The sequence below is a fragment of the Astatotilapia calliptera genome, chromosome 7 (assembly GCF_964374335.1).
Source record: "Astatotilapia calliptera chromosome 7, fAstCal68.1, whole genome shotgun sequence".
Classification (NCBI taxonomy): domain Eukaryota; kingdom Metazoa; phylum Chordata; class Actinopteri; order Cichliformes; family Cichlidae; genus Astatotilapia; species Astatotilapia calliptera.
The window spans coordinates 14,188,770-14,205,185 of NC_137428.1; the positions used below are offsets into that span (position 1 = coordinate 14,188,770).

A 16,416-nucleotide genomic window follows, 5' to 3' on the forward strand; every position below is an offset into this window, starting at 1 on the left:
CTCAGTGAATAAGTGACATTTCAACTGTTTTTGTAAATGCATGAGACAGGACATTGTAGATCTTAGATGGGAGCCTGTTTCAGTGAGTGCTGCCAGTCTGTCCCTAAAAGACTGCAGTCTGCTGTGGTGGATGAAAAGTCCTTGTGCATGGAACACAGAGTCTGGGAGGTATAGAGAAAGAAAAGGCACAATAAGTACTAGGACCGAGCTCAAGTGGAGATTTGTAAGTAAAGAGGAGGATTTCATAGGAGATACAGAATTTAACTGGGAGCGATTGAGCATATATAAGGTTGGGAAGTGAGAACTTTAGCAACTTAGTTTTCAACCTACTATAGCTTGTCTGGACCTCTGGAAAGCAGACCGCACAGGACACCATTGTTGTAGTCAAGGCAGAAGATGTTAAAGACCTGAATGATGGTTTGAACTGCAGAACGTTAGAGAGTTATGGCTGAAGGTGGTAAAAGTCAGATTTATAGATGAGAATGATGTGTGACAAGGAGAAGGTAGAGTCCAAAATCATACCCAAGCTGCAGACCTCCAAAGATAGTGAGATAGAGCAGCCATTGACCATTGATATTGAATGACTGACCTCTGCCTTGACATATCAAGGCAGAGGTCAGACATTCTTTGGAGAAGCGAGAATGTGTTCTCATCAGAATCCCAGTATGAATGCTCTCTGTGCACAACATGAACCTGGTTTATCCAGGTGTTGTTTTGCAGGCTTCAGGACCTTTGTGATGAGCTTTCAGGTAGGTTTCCTACACTGAAGACTCTCTTAAAACCTGCTTTGTGGATCAGCTTTCACAGTTCCATTTAATTCTCTGATATTTCAGAGAGTGAAAACTGGAAACTGGAAGGTCACTTGGATAAATTTTTAGCCATTTCCTACTTTGTAGGCATGAACCTCACTTCAATATAAGTTCTTCTGCCAGTTTCTTAGAGGACATTATGGGTGTTGTAGATTACTAAAAGGTCTGAACATTCAGAGATTTGATTTAAGTCTGAAGTGGTGTGAGCTTACAATGCCTGATAACAATTCTTGACGTACTTTAGGAGGACTAAACAGAAAGTTAAAGCTCATTAGCACAATGTTGCCCACATTTTGTCACATGGCACAATTAGGTGAGGCAACTTTTGCATACAACTACGCATATTTTTCCCAGGCACCTCTCAATGCTAAAATACCAGCTCACAATATGTAACATGTACCCAGTGCACAGTGAAATACTGTGCAATCACTGCTCAAATGTGGTGCCGAATTACATCATTACCAATAGGCAGAGCTACAGAAAACAACACACCTGAGTCATGAACAACATAAAGATTACTGTATCTAATACTGTGCACAAACCCTACTGCCTGCAATATGAACCTTTGTGTCTAGACGCCCATTACCCGCCTGCACCTAAAACAGTGGAATCAATACCATTGCAGGGAGTCATAATGGCCCAATTACTGTTTGTAGGTTTGTCAATGCCACGTCTCTGAGGACGCCTGCAAAAGGCCACACAAGCATGCAGTGTGCAGAGTAATGCCATAAATTTATAATGGTGTGAACATGTTTGTGTGTTGGATTTTAGTTTTTGAACTGCAGCACTGTGACATTTAGAAGAAAAACGTAAGCAAGCTGCTGTGTTAAGGCCTACGCTCATGTTGTGGCACTGGGCTTGAAAAGACAACAGAAACTACTCCCGGTGCACTTGAATGTAAGCTAAGATAATATGTCAAATATAGCTGGAGGATAACATTGCTGACCTCTTCTCCACTTGATTCTATATTAAAGGTTTTTCAGACTAATAAGGTATTTTATTTCAAATTAAAAAGGCAAAAGCAAAACCTTAAGATTTTAGAGTAAACACTTTTTGTTATTGGCTGAACAGACAGACTGTCTGGTATGTGATCCTATTGTGTTTTTTCTTTATTTGATGAAAGTGTGCAATCAATTTCATCACAGCTCTCGTGGTCCATGATGAGATTTTTTTTAGCTTTATTTTTGTCTTCACCATTATAAATAGCCCAGCTGTCCATTTTCTTTTTTTTTTTTCTTCTTCTTCTTTTTTTTCAACAGTTTTCATTAAAAGAATTAATACTGTTTACTTACTTATCTGTATTTAAGGGACAGGAAGGTAAAAATCTAACATAAGCCTCCTATCCCCCTGTATGCTGGCCTCTCTCTGGAGGTCTGTGGTTGGGGAATTATAGGCAGGCTGTAAGAGGCATCTTTTTGGGACCATTAGTCAAAGACGGGGACACTATCAAGGCTTTGATTATAGTGGTATGGAATATTCTCCCAGGATCCACTCTTCTTTGTGCCATTCATCAATTACCACCACTGCAGCAGCAACATAGTCGCTATTGTTCATGTGCATTTAAACACAGCAATACAGACACACACACACACGCACACACATGCACACGAGTGGATGTATACACATTATGCAGAGCATGCACAAGCACTCTCAGACATCCATGCCCATTATCACATACAGGCACTGAGGCATGTGCATGCACACACATGCAAATGGCAGGTGAAATGGTATGTGTGTACCCACCTGGTGTCTTCACACAAATACAAAACTGTTCCAGAGGGTAAGCGTGCTGGAGTTTTCTGTTTATGATTACCAGATCCTGGTACTGTTCAATACCATGGCAACACTACTGAGCCAGAATAGTTAATCAATAACTAGGTGGCTAAGTAAACACTGAAAAGATATTCATGGATTGCAGAAGATGACTCCTAATGATGCTGGTAATTTTTAGCCAATCAGGTTAAGGGCCATGGTGGCATGGGGAGGTTTGTATCAGTCAGCATGGGTCTGCTGCCAACAGTAATTACTGCGGCTTATTAAAAAAGCCTCACCTCTGCTAATTTCAGTCAATGAAACTTTGGACCATATGCCGGTATGTTATACTGCATCACTTTTAATAGAGTTTTTTTTTTTTGTTTTTTTTGTTTTTTTGGCCTGTCCCGTTTGGCTCTTTTGCCATCAGAATTGTTGTCTAAAGGCAAAGAAAGATGCCCAACGGATTTACTTTACCAAACTGACCATCCCAGCCTTGCCGTAATGGTCCATTTGATTCACCTTTTATTGTTTATTTTATTTTCACTTACTGAATACGGGACAGACTTGACTGGGGGAAAGAAGGGGAGAAAAAAAGAGGGAAAGAGAAACAGCTGAGAAGAGGGACGGGGGAGAAGGGCAAAAGACAAAAACCAACAGAACGGGCAGAGAAAAAAAATGCATATATCAATCACCTGGATCACCTGCTGAGAAAGAAAAAAGAAAGCAAGCAGAAGAGAACAAGAGTAATAGAATAAACAACATCACAATGATATATGGGAATATGACAGTAAATACTAAATGTTAAACATTATTGTGCAGCACCTAAGATCAACAGAACACAGTGTGCTTTGAGGTAGGAGCCAAAAAGGGTGTAGTTTGTGGGTGTGATCACCCGTGTGTACACCTGTGAGCATGGACGCGCTTGTTTTTTGTTTTTTTAAAAGGTTCCTTCATGTAATAATCTGCTAGAGGGTGTGGGGGGGCCACAGCCCCGTCCTCCAGGGCGTGAAGCAGAGTTGAATAAGTAATGATATACTGATAAAGGATGCAACAACTAACGAGATATGTGTTTGTGTGTTTCTGCCATATGGTTCATAAATGCAACATGCTAACCAAGATTAACTTTACAAGCTCGTGTCAAAAAACAGCAACATGTGCAGTCTGCAAAGCAATGACATAACAGCAAATGTGTCTTTTATATACAGCCTATGGTACAAAAAAGCATTTACTGACCATAGCAAACAGCTGTAAATGAAGATGTATGCAACTGTAACCATGCATATACCAAACTATTGTAAAACTGTGCCAAACAAACAACCTTGATTAAATTTCAGAACCAGCTTTTCTGACGGGAACTTTGTGATCAAACAGTAAGTAACCTAACCAGACCCTTTCCTTGTAAGTGCAGCATGCACATTTCAACCTCATGTCCAGCACTGTGTGAAACCTCGTATATTTGATGTGCATTATACCAATATTTAATAAATGGATTCATTTGCAACAGCAAATATAAACGAAGGAATGGTAAGAGACTTTTCTGCGGTAAAGACAAAAACAGTCAAAGAATCAGAAACGCATTTACATTATTACCATATTTGTGTTTTTGTATAACCCAACAGTTTACAGCACAGCAGGCTAATCTCTCTCATTTGTGTTTGGTACACATGATATCACATGCTCATCCACCACTGGACACCTAAACAAGGATACTCACCTGTACAGTAAATGACATAACAGATACAGTGTGTGATGCAGACCTAGACTTTTCAGAAAAATAAATCTGACCCCCAACCCCCAACCCATACCCCCAAGGCAGAAAAGGCAGCTTCACAGTTCATTTGTCAGTTTACAGATCACTAGCTGCTCTAAAAGACACAAAAGGCCTCAAACCCCAGACCTGGCACAGCAGGACACAGCACATGACTGCCTGTAGGTAGTGGAAATGTGTATGCTGAAAGATACATTCCCTAATATCATTGTGTGTTAAGTGTGTGCTTGTGTTAAAGACGCAGGCTATTCAAATAATATGGTCGTATATCTATTGGACACTATACTCAGAAACATATTTTTCCTGGAAGTCACAATTGGTGCTACATTTAACATTTTAGGGTATTTCTTTCAAACATCAACTTCTATATCAGTGTAGCTGTTATAGTGTGTGTGTGTGTGTGTGTGTGTGTGTGTGTGTGTGTGTGTGTGTGTGTGTGTGTGTGTGTGTGTGTGTATTTTATTGGGAACTGTGCAAAAATTATGCTAATAAAGTCTGGGCAATTAACTGATGAACCAGTTCATGGCCAGGTGAGGCCAATTTCCCTGATAATCCATGACAAACTAATCTGATTAAAGATCTGGAGTGGATTATGTGTCCCTTGGTTTGGACTCAGTGTCTTCAGTTTTGTGGGGTTTTGATTTATTTATGGATTTATGTGATTATTTCTTTAGTTCATCTTTACCTTGTCAAGGTGTTTAGCATTTTTCCCATGTGCCTTCTAGTTTAGTTATATATAGTTCTTAGTTCCATCTTTAATTTAGTCAGTTCCCTTTTATGTACATGGGCCTGTATTTAGTTAGTCTTGTCTTTTTGTCTATTCCCTGTCAGTCTGTGTCCTGTTCCCATCTTTGGATTTCTGTTTTCCTGTGTCTGTCTGGTTACTGTGTCCTGTTCCTCCAGTTTGTCGTGTCTCAGTGTTTGTTTACCTTTTTGTTCCAGTGTCAATTTATATGTCTTAGTCTGAGTCTTTGTGTCCGTGTATTAGTTCCTGTTTTATGTTGACAGTCCCTTGTCTCATGTGCATCATGTTCAGATTTGCTTCCCATGCCTCATTAGTCATATTCTGCTCAGACATGTTGAGATGAACCTCTTTGGAGAACATTGTGAAGTTAAATCAGCTTTTACAGTACTATGCAAACATTAAAGGCAATACAATAAAATTGAGAAAATTAAATAAATACTTCAATCTATCAACAAAAGTAATTTAAGGTGCAGTAATAATAAACATAAGTCAAATCAATATTTGCCCAGTACCCTTTCTCCTAGATATGCTTGCACGCAGTTTTCAGAGTTTTTGGGAAATAGGCTATTTTTGCTCGGAGTTTAGAGGTTGGAATGCATCCACTACATCAACTGGCATTGTTACAAGTAACAGAACTTTCTCTGATTAAAACAACAAAGGGTGTTGTGAAAGCCTTACAGGTTGAGACTGAAGAAGTCACTTGGATGATTGACGAAACGTTTCTCTCACTGAAAACACTACATCCAGATGAACAGAATCAACTTTTCGGGTATTACAGGCTGACATTTGTATTTTTACCTATCTTTGTATTCTATGTTATGGTAATACTTTTTCAAATGCTGGAAAATAGTTTTCCTGTAATGGTCAGTAGGGGTCACCTACATAAAAGTTTCCATATCCAAACTGTTACAATAACATTTTTATTTTATTCTGACATCTAACTGCTATTCCAGCAATATGTGCCTTTCTTCTCTTGCTCCTACAAATATCAGTTTTGTACCACAGTTGGTGAACCCCGATTGGCTGATTGTGCAGAAAAAGACCTATCCCAGACGCAATATATTTAGCTTAACATGCTCAACAGTTAATTATTCTTATTTATATCACTCTAAAGGGCATATCCTGCTGTCTGCCCTGTTTTTTCATTTACTGTTTCTATTAGTACAACTACATCCAAGCACCCTGCCTGGATGTATAGTTTTCCTGATTGCATGTATTCAATAGAGCCTTTTTCAACCTCCAGTCCTCCATGTCCATCACAGCCTCCCCTCAACCTTTCATCCACTGATTCCTTCATCTTTTCCCACTGGTGCCTTTTTCGGCCCTCTGCTCTTTGTTTTCTCTCCGAGACATTCAGGTGGGCTGGACCTTGGCAAGCCACAGCCTGCTCTTTGGAGGTTTGTCTGTGGAGCAGAGATAAGGTTTAGGGTCAAAACTAATTTAGAGTAATAACAGAGTCTATCTCTGGAAAAGAGTGACTGCGTGTATATGTGTTTTTTTAAAGCCAGCAGGTACATGTACATATACAGTATTGTATATCTGCTATATGTTCACTACATTTATGAGGTTTTTTAAATCACAAAAACATCAAGACCAGCCAATGTATTTATGCTACTATCAAGTGTTGTGTATGTAGCAAACCCTGAGGTATCGTATTTATCTTTGCCACAGAGCTCTATTGTCCAGTGTTGTTTGTTTGAGTTTAAGCTGACATCACTGTGCCACATCACTAGAGCGGTGAAAATGAATTTATACACTGCTGAAAATAGTCCCCATTAAATCAACCTGCAGCTGCTTGAATAATGTGCTCGAATCCACATTGTTCATATGTTTCTGAAAATTACTGAACTAGAGATTCAAGGTTTTCAGACAGATTAGCATACTGTTTGTTTTTACTTCTTTTTGGTCTTTTCATTGATTGTTGTCTGTTCAAGATCTCACTGATGCTCCATTTCTGATACTATATATTTTATTTTATATCAGTTCCTACCTTATAATATTCCCAAAGTAAAAACGAGAAAACTTTACACTTGATACATTAAACAATTACAGTAGGCAACATCCACTTTTAAAAAAAAGCATATTTTTACTTTAATAAACATTTTCAGGGATTTTCACTCCTAACCGACAGTTCAAATAAAATAACATTTTTAAATTTTGCTTTCCATATATAAAATGTAAAATATTTTCCAACTCTGAGCTATGATGGATCAACAACAAAAATAAAAATTGGTTTTTGATCCTGTGCACAATAGAACAATATATGTACTCAAAGTGTAAACTTCACCATTTTAGGAAAAATATTGTAATATTTTAATAATACTAAGTTAAGGGGCTATACCTCTGTTTGTTTTGCAGGATGTTGCACAAAAAACAAACAAAAAAACCCATAACATTACATCATGTACCGATCCAATATCAGAATTTTAAAAATGAGGACTTCCATGTAAACTTTAAATTTCCAGCATTTCTCTCAACTTAACAAATATCAGCAAATATTTGTTAAGTTGAGAGAAATGCTGAATTTGATATTACCTGCCATTAAAAAAACTTTACTGTCTCTATCCTTGCTCCTCATCTGTAGCTAGCTAGATCCTGAAGTACAGCGACCACAGCTTATGGACATCTGTACTTGTTTCAGTGTTCTGGCCAAAAAAAAACCCTCCCCCAAAAAACAACCAGCACACTTTAACCGCTGACTATGGGGCAATAGTCAGAATCACAATAACCCATGGTGATTGTTGCACCAATAACATTGTCTTTTATGTGTTAATGTTTAGTCTCAAATCAGTTTAATGTTTGAAGGTGTGAAGTGATGTAAATAGCTTCCCTCAAATGTCTTAAACTGAAAGTAACAAGCCTGTTTTGAACATGTAAGGTGTACAGATATCTGTTTAAAAATGTAGGGAGCAAAACTAAAGTACAGATACTTGAAAATTCTACTTAAGTACAGTACACCTCTTGAACTAATGCACCCCATACCATGAGAGAGGGAGGTTTTTAAACTGAGCACTGATAATAAGCTGCATGGTCGTAGATGTCTACTGTGAACAACAATCATTGAACAGATAACCAACTGTCAGCCATCTACAATGCAGTTTTGAGATCCCTTCCTGGCGCTTCAACCCCAACTCGTCATTTCAGCTGAAACCTCTGGTGGTCATGACCCATGCCTTTTTTCACAACTTGATTTATGTGATGAGGCGCATGATCATTAGTGGGTCAATGACCACTCCAGTCGCTTTCTTTCCAAGCTCCTTTGAATACAATGACATCGATGACTTTGAACCTACACAGAAACAAGCTGGGCAGTTTTTGTCTCTTCAGTCCTGAGAATGTGGCGTCTTTTCAGAATCGGAATACTTTATTTGGTCACTACGTGGTCATAGTTGCTCCAAGACAGTAAGAACTAAATCATCAGAAAATTTCTGAAGATGGCAGGTCTCTGTGCAGTGGCTGAAGTCTGTGGTGTAGAAAGACTTTTAAAAATTCTAACAGTTCTAACAATCTATTTAAATTGAGCTTTGGCTCAGAGAAGATGGATCATGTTCTCACATGAAGCTTCTACTTGACATGATATAGTTCTAACCTGTGTTTGTGAATCTGACAGCAAACTGTTTCGATAGAAAGTCATTTCTGGAACTGTTTCTGAGCACATGAAGTAATTTACATGACAGAATTATGCCTGTTTTTTATGCAGTGCTGCCCGAAGCCCTGAAGCTCATGAGTATCCAGTATTGATTTTCAGCCTTACCACATACATGGAGAGGTTTCTCCAGATTTTTGAACTCTTTTGATGATATTGTCTATACAATTTTATATGTCCAATACTTTTTGAAAATTTCCCCCAGGCTTCTTCAAGTCCATTTCCCAGTGGAGCTGAGGAGTCGCCATCATCATGTCCCACTCACTTGTCTCTTCAAGCTAGTTAATTCCTGGAAATTCCTCCACTCCACTACCTTCAGGCCACAAAGAAACCTGTTAACCCCTCCTGGGCCAGATTACCTTCCATTCGCAAGTAAGCCTGACATACTCTTACTCACCATTTGGACCCACAAGTTCTTTTCCCTCTGGATCTAACTCTCATCTCCTCTCTCTTAGTGGATCACCCTCCTGAGTCTCAGTTTCTGCCCCGACACCCAGCCACTTCCCTCCAGAGTCTCTCAGTCTCTCTTTTGTGAATCGAAAGTCTCAGCTCAGTTGTGTGTGAGAGTCCACTCTTTTATCAGTCAGCACCATCCTAACGTTGTTGACGTGTTGCTGCCATCAAATTCAAAATGAAGTAATAATTCCCATGAAACAGTAAGATGTCACAGTTTAAACATTTGATATGTTTTCTATGTTCTATTATGAATAAAATATGGGTTTATTTACATTATTTACCTCAAGTTTTTTGATAGTCGGTTGTTCATACTGTATGTACTGTATATGGAAATATTATCATTATTATCACGGGGGTCATGGGATCATGGGATGATCGTGGCTCAAGAGTTGGGAGTTCGCCTTGTAATCGGAAGGTTGCCGGTTCGAGCCCCGGCTTGGACAGTCTCGGTCGTTGTGTCCTTGGGCAAGACACTTCACCCGTTGCCTACTGGTGGTGGTCAGAGGGCCCGGTGGCGCCAGTGTCCGGCAGCCTCGCCTCTGTCAGTGCGCCCCAGGGCAGCTGTGGCTACAATGTAGCTGCCATCACCAGTGTGTGAATGTGTGTGTGAATGGGTGGATGACTGGATATGTAAAGCGCTTTGGGGTCCTTAGGGACTAGTAAAGCGCTATATAAATACAGGCCATTTACCATTTACCATCACACTGTTCTGGGATGGTGTAAGGTTAAGCAAAGACAGATTTATTGATTCAAAAATAAAAATACCTTACCTGATGTAGGGCATATTCATGCCCCCATCCACCATATTTCACTTTCATGTCACTGATCTAGCTCACAGCTTCACACCGAGTGTCCAACTTTAGGAGCACTGAGGAGGAAGCAATCTTGTCTTTTGTCTTCCTCCTGTCACCTTTGTCTTTGTCCCTGGGGACAAAGACAAGCTGACACCAAAGCCTTGTTTCATCCCTGCTCCTCAAGCTGCAGATGACACTTCACTCAAGTAGAGAATGTGAAGTGAGGGAGCAGGTATGATGTACATGTATTTCATCTGGAGGCAGAGAATGGGGCTCTGCAGAGATAGAAAGATGAAGGTTGGTCGTTGTGAGAACAAAAAACATTTCAAATCTCCACAAATTAGAACACTGTTCCTATGCTTAAATTTTCCCACTGGCTAGTTTATAAATTATTCATGAGCCTTGGGCCAAAATCTAATAAAATGCAAGAATAGCATGAACGCATTAGGTCCCTTTAAACATTCAAAGACATTAAAAAGACAGTAACTAAACATAGTGAAACTGCATGTTATACCTACAATAAACTAGTTTCATAATGTCAGAATTTATTCTGTTTTGAAAACTGAAGCTGTACCGCAAAAGCACATCTTGTACATTATTAGTATTAGTGTTAGATGTATTAAAAAATATCATGTTTTTTTAAATAATGTACTAAAGTATTGCAATATCATTTTAGTTAACAGTACATACTGTATATAAAAGACGATGTAGCTACCATGATATCACTTACTGGTGGCTCAAGTGCTTATCAGTCCTTACTACTACTATTTTGTCATATTGTTTTTGGAGGTGGACAGCATTTGGATGAGAATTAAGCTGTTGCTTAATGCTAACAAGGATGAAAGTAGCATCCCTAGACAGGGTAGACCTTACAGATGCTGAATGCTAATGCTGAAAGTTGTAGAACGCACTTTTATTTGACCTTTGCTATATCCTAGATTATTTTAGCACACTAACTTACTGTTACTTGTAGAAAGCCAATGTTAGCTGTTGGCTAGAAAGTTTGCCTTACATGTTAAGGTACTATAATATTTTGTGCAGGGCTTTTTTAGAGCAATTGATAAATGAATTTTCACTAACTAATAAGTTTATGATGTCTAATTATATAGCATTAAATGTTTGTGTAAATTAAATGTTTTTCTTTCCTATTTCACCTTTCATTGATTTGCAGCTTCAATATTTGTGATCATTGTTTTTTAAAGAGAGCATCTAGTGGGCTACATAAATTAAATGTGGTTGGCAGCTATTTGTTATGTAAAGCATTCAAAATCCCCCCCCCCCCCCCCCCCCACAACTACAAATGAAAAAATTAATTTTCCTTTAATTTAGTTTTTAAAATTGAATATGCTAGTAGCATGTTACTAGCATATTTTACAGCATGCTACTAGCATATATTACAGCATGCTACTAGCATATTTTACAGCATGCTACAGCATATTACAGCAATATTACAAATTGCCAAAGTGGCTTCTTGACTGGTTTAATACAAGGCCATACTGTCACAGTGGAAGAGTGATTCAAAGAGCATATGTAAAGGTCAGACTGTACCACTGCTGTAAATGGACATCTGCTAAAAAACATGCATAAAGGTGAATTTTGTTACTCAGAGCAACTCAAAAGGCTGCAGTTTGCATGAGAACTTGATGTGCACTCAAGAGGAAAATTACATTAACAGTTAATTACACAGTCAAACATGAGCACCAATCTTTAAACAGCCGACTAAGTTAGAGATAGCAGATAACAGTGTGGTAATGTACATTAATTAACTGCCCCTCACACTTTAATGCAGTTTAAAGGTAATAGATGTCCTCAGGTGAAACGTCTCTGCTTTAACAAAGGCATATAAATTAACTTTAATATATTAATTCATTTTGATTTTTTTTTCTTTATCGTAAAATTCACAAGAGGATTATATTACACTGATACATTGGGTGGTAAGGAATTAGAGCAGGAAGGTTGAACATTATCAAGAGGGGCAGTTTTTAAATTCATACCTCTTCTTTTCATGATGTAATGGGTTTGAAGGAAATATCTCTCAATTCTATTTAACTCTAGGCTTGTTAAGGAGGCGAACAAATGGAAACTATTAATCTTCTGACAATGTGGAAAGAACCACTTAGACATACACTCTGGAGATATTAATTAGCATTTATAATTAAATACTAATTAATATCTCCATAAGTATCAATATAATCTCTCAGAAATTTTATATGCTAACCTCTGAGAACCTTTAAGGAAAGGGACAGACCAGTAATTCATTTCAGTTCAATATTATTTCTTTAGTGCCAAATCACAACAACTGTTACTTTAAGACATTTTATATTGCAAGATAAGACCCTGAAACGAGAGAAACAATCATACTCCATTTTGAAAGGAAGAAACTTTTGGCAGAACCAGGCTCAGGGAGGGGCAGCCTTCCACCACAGCTAAAGGGAACAGAGGGAGAGGGGTTATGGTAGTGAGGGAATAAGGAAAGCCAGGGGACTGTGCATATCAGGAAACGAACGCGGTCTAGAGGAAGGAAGAGAGGAAAAGTAGTCCAGGCAGCATTTTCCAGTAATCACTGCAAAGACGTTTTAAACTAGTGAGAGGGAACCTCAGAGTCTGAATGCTTACTTGGAAGTCCAGGGTTATTCAGTCACAGGGGGATGTTGAAACTGCCACGTCTGGGTTTGTGAGGGAGAAGGAGCTGACAGAGGGTGAACAGGCAGCTGAGTAGCAGTGAAGGTTTGAGAAGGAAGTGCTGCAGAGGAAACTGTTGGGTGAGTATCCAATCCAGGTATGATGAGAGGTCACCAGTGTTCTATGGAGGAAGGCGAGCTGAGCGGGCTCCAACTATTCGCATGACCAACAGTGGTATACACTGGAGACAAGGAACAAAGCCGTTGGTTCATGAAGGAAATTTTCACAAAAGGATAACCTAACAGACTGACACGTTTACAACACAGAGTTAGCTGATAATCTGGTAAGGTTTGAGCGGCCAAGCTGGTCCATTTGTACTGAAGCTGATTAGAGTGACAAGACACAGATGGTCCAGCCAGGGAGAGGAAAAGGTTCAACTCAGTTAAACTTGGATTGTGACATGCGTGAGTACTTCTCACCAGCCCACTTGTGCTGTGCTTTGTTTTGTGCTAAGAGGAAAATAAGGTAAAATGAGATCTTTAAGGTATAATGAGGCTTGATTATGTATTCAATTATGATTTTAACAAGGAGGCAATGAAAAGATGCAAATATGGAAGAAATATCATCTGTCTTTCAAGTTCCAGTTAATCCTCTTGCTACAGTGTTCTAGATCAAGGGAAGTTTTTTCAGGGAAGTGTTAGAGTAAAAGTAACTTCAGTTTTGTCTGAATTTAGAAGTAGGAAATTATATGCCATTTACGTCTTTATGTCTTTAAGACATCCATGTAGTTTAACACACATCTATCTAGCTGAGACTTTCGATTCACATCTATGTAACACTGAAAATGTATGGAGTGTCTTCTGATAATATTATCTACTGGAAACATGTAATATTAGTCCAAGTGTAACCGGTGTGATTCTGCGTTGTGTCTGATAAAAAAGGTAAAAGAAAGAAAGGCCTCCAAGTAAATAATTTGCCCACTCCAGCTCCTCTCCCACAGGGGAATTGTAGAAAAGGCTGGCATTTATTTTTACATTAAACATAAAGTATGGATTTACACGTAACATATTTGACATAAGATAAAACAAAAACAACAACACAAAATCTGACATACCTGATAAAAAAGGTAAAAGAAAGAAAGGCCTCCAAGTAAATAATTTGCCCACTCCAGCTCCTACGACCAAATACAAACAGTGGGGAAGAGGGTTAGCTCAACCCACCACAACTTCCAAGCTAGCAAGAAGTATATATTCATTTATGGCGCCTAAAACCCATTTATGATACACATACTACACACTTGTAACATCTAACAAAAAACAGGCTTAATAATGACAATAATTGAACTAAAATCACAATCAGAAACATCCAGGTGGCTAAATATGTATTATATGAGCGTTTTACAGTGTTGGGAAAGAAATTATACCAACCTCTCCCACAGGGGAATTGTAGAAAAGGGGAGAGGCAAAAGGGGTACACTGTATTTATAGGGTTGCACCAAAGAAGAAGAAGAAAAGAATGAGGAGGAGCTCTAACTGATAATGAACATAACTACAGGCTTGGAGGTCCTAAAAGTCAGGTATAAAAGGAACAGTTTGGGGGTTTAGAACAAATTTTGTGTAATTATAACATAACATGTGATTTATGACCCTGTTACACAGGCACATAATCCTGTGGAACTCTGTGACTAGCTTTTGTGTGATAAGAAAACCGATTTAAATGCACAAACTGGAATCTGATACACATGATTCAAACCACTGCAGCGGAATTCCTTTAATACCATTTACTACAGACAAACCATGTAATGTCTGTAGCAAAATATTGTGGACAGCAATATCGAATCTACACTAAGGTCAAGCACAGAGATGAGTCCACTGTCAGAGGCCTTAAAAAGATCATTCTTAACCTTCACTAGTGGTGTACAATGTACTCTAAATCCTGACTGAAAGTCTTTAAATAAACCTTTTCTCTGAAAATGATCAACACATGCTAACACCCAACAAGCTCATCAAATGTTTCTTACTTACATAGCCCCAGTAAATTTAATGTTAGGTGGGTTTTAGCAGAGAGGGTTTTTAGCCTCTATCTTTGTACCCCACAACTTTACCGTACTGTTAAACATAATGGACATGATGATGATTAACGCTTTTAATAATAGTGTAATAGTAATCTTGACTAAATTATTATTAAGTGAAGCGTGAATCTATTACTTATAGCTGATTTTGTGTAATTTTAACTCCAGAATATATTTTAATGATTCACTTACTATTTCACTATTTGATCAAATTAGCCTTTGTTTTTGTTTTTAACATAAATAGTATAAAACATGGAATTGTGCTTTTAAAAAATGAAGCCAGATTTGATGCTAGGCCAAAACAGCCTTAATATAAGCCACACAGACTGCCAATCAACAAGCAGAGAGGCATGCTCTGTTGCTAGGAGACTAGAGAGAATACTTGCCCAATGAGATTCTGATTGGTCAGTCATTACAGGCCACTTATATAACTGACACTGAGGTTTTTTGGTGAGAATGATACATTTTTGAATCAAACATGTTATTAATTATGCAAAATAGGTTAAATTTTAAATGTCTAACAGGAGTAATGCTACAAATCACACAAATATATGTATACTGAAAAACCTGAGTAATTGCATCAATTATGTCTGTGTAACACCAGCTTGTCTCTTACTGTGCGTCATTAAAAAGGATTTTTGTTGTGAAGAGCTGGCCTTTCAGGAAACACCTAATTGCTATTGGCTGTTACGTTTGCAGTGACATTTATGAAAACTTTATGGACAACAATCCCTCCAGCTTGTGACATTTTGGATTCCTTTTAAAGCAGTGAATATGGCAATTTCTGCTTTACGGGCCACAGGACTCAAAATGAAAATGACTTCAGCTCCCAGTTTCACTGGCACAGATCAGAGAGTGATGAGAGAAAAGAGATTGACGGTGTTTTCATCCTGTAAAAAAAGGTCATCAATGTGAAGCATAGATAGAGACAAAGGGTCTTGTTGGGTTTTTCACAAGTTGTTGAACTGCAGGTAATTGAATTGATTAAGTAGATGTTAAACTCAACATGTAACTGTTACATGTGATAGTGTGGTGCCTTTGGACTGGTGTTTGATTTGGATGTATGAAAAAAAAAAATCACTTTCAAGGGATTCCCACCTACTGCTCTTTGTGGATTTATGCAATTAATTATCTTGGCTGAATTTCATTTCGTACTCTAATAATATACTGTATACTGTCTTTAGAGTAGACTGTATACAGTTGGTATAAAGGCGGAACTCAGTAAATTGATCTAAGCATCATCATCTTAAATGCTAATTAGTTTATTACACTTGACACAACCCAGCACGGACCATAAGCACCACATCCACTGTGCACCAGGCCAACACAGTCCTTCGCCACAGTACTGCAAGCTAACCTGTTTATCCTGCACGAAACTGCAGAGTATTTTCATACAACATTTGAATAACACAGTTAGTTGATATACTTAACTTGTTTTGCAGGATGTTTCACAATATAAAAACACATAATTTATCTAATTAATTTATTAAATAAATATGCAGTTTGTCAATGAGCAGTCGTTACCTTTAAATGCATCTTCTCTTTTTCTTCTCCTGTCCTGTCTTTCTTACATCTTTCACACTCTTTTCTCTTCCTGGAAATACAGCAGCTGGACCTTTAGCTAACAAAACACTGCGTGACAAACTGTACACAAATAGTTTTTGTGTTTGCTGATATTTGTTTAGCTGATAAAATTGCATTTGAAATAACCTGACAGCTAAAAAATGTCACTTCATTTATCCTCACCCCT

The 16,416-nt window shown here is 38.2% G+C and overlaps 1 long non-coding RNA gene across 1 annotated transcript; it reads right to left on the bottom strand.

The window, feature by feature from the left end:
* Positions 1-2,993: 2,993 nt before the first annotated feature.
* On the bottom strand, positions 2,994-12,923 carry LOC145429956 (uncharacterized). Its single transcript, XR_013910315.1, has 3 exons — positions 12,590-12,923; positions 9,950-10,248; positions 2,994-6,480 (listed from the first exon to the last, which is right to left on the bottom strand). It is a non-coding gene; the product is annotated as an uncharacterized LOC145429956 (long non-coding RNA).
* Positions 12,924-16,416: the final 3,493 nt, after the last annotated feature.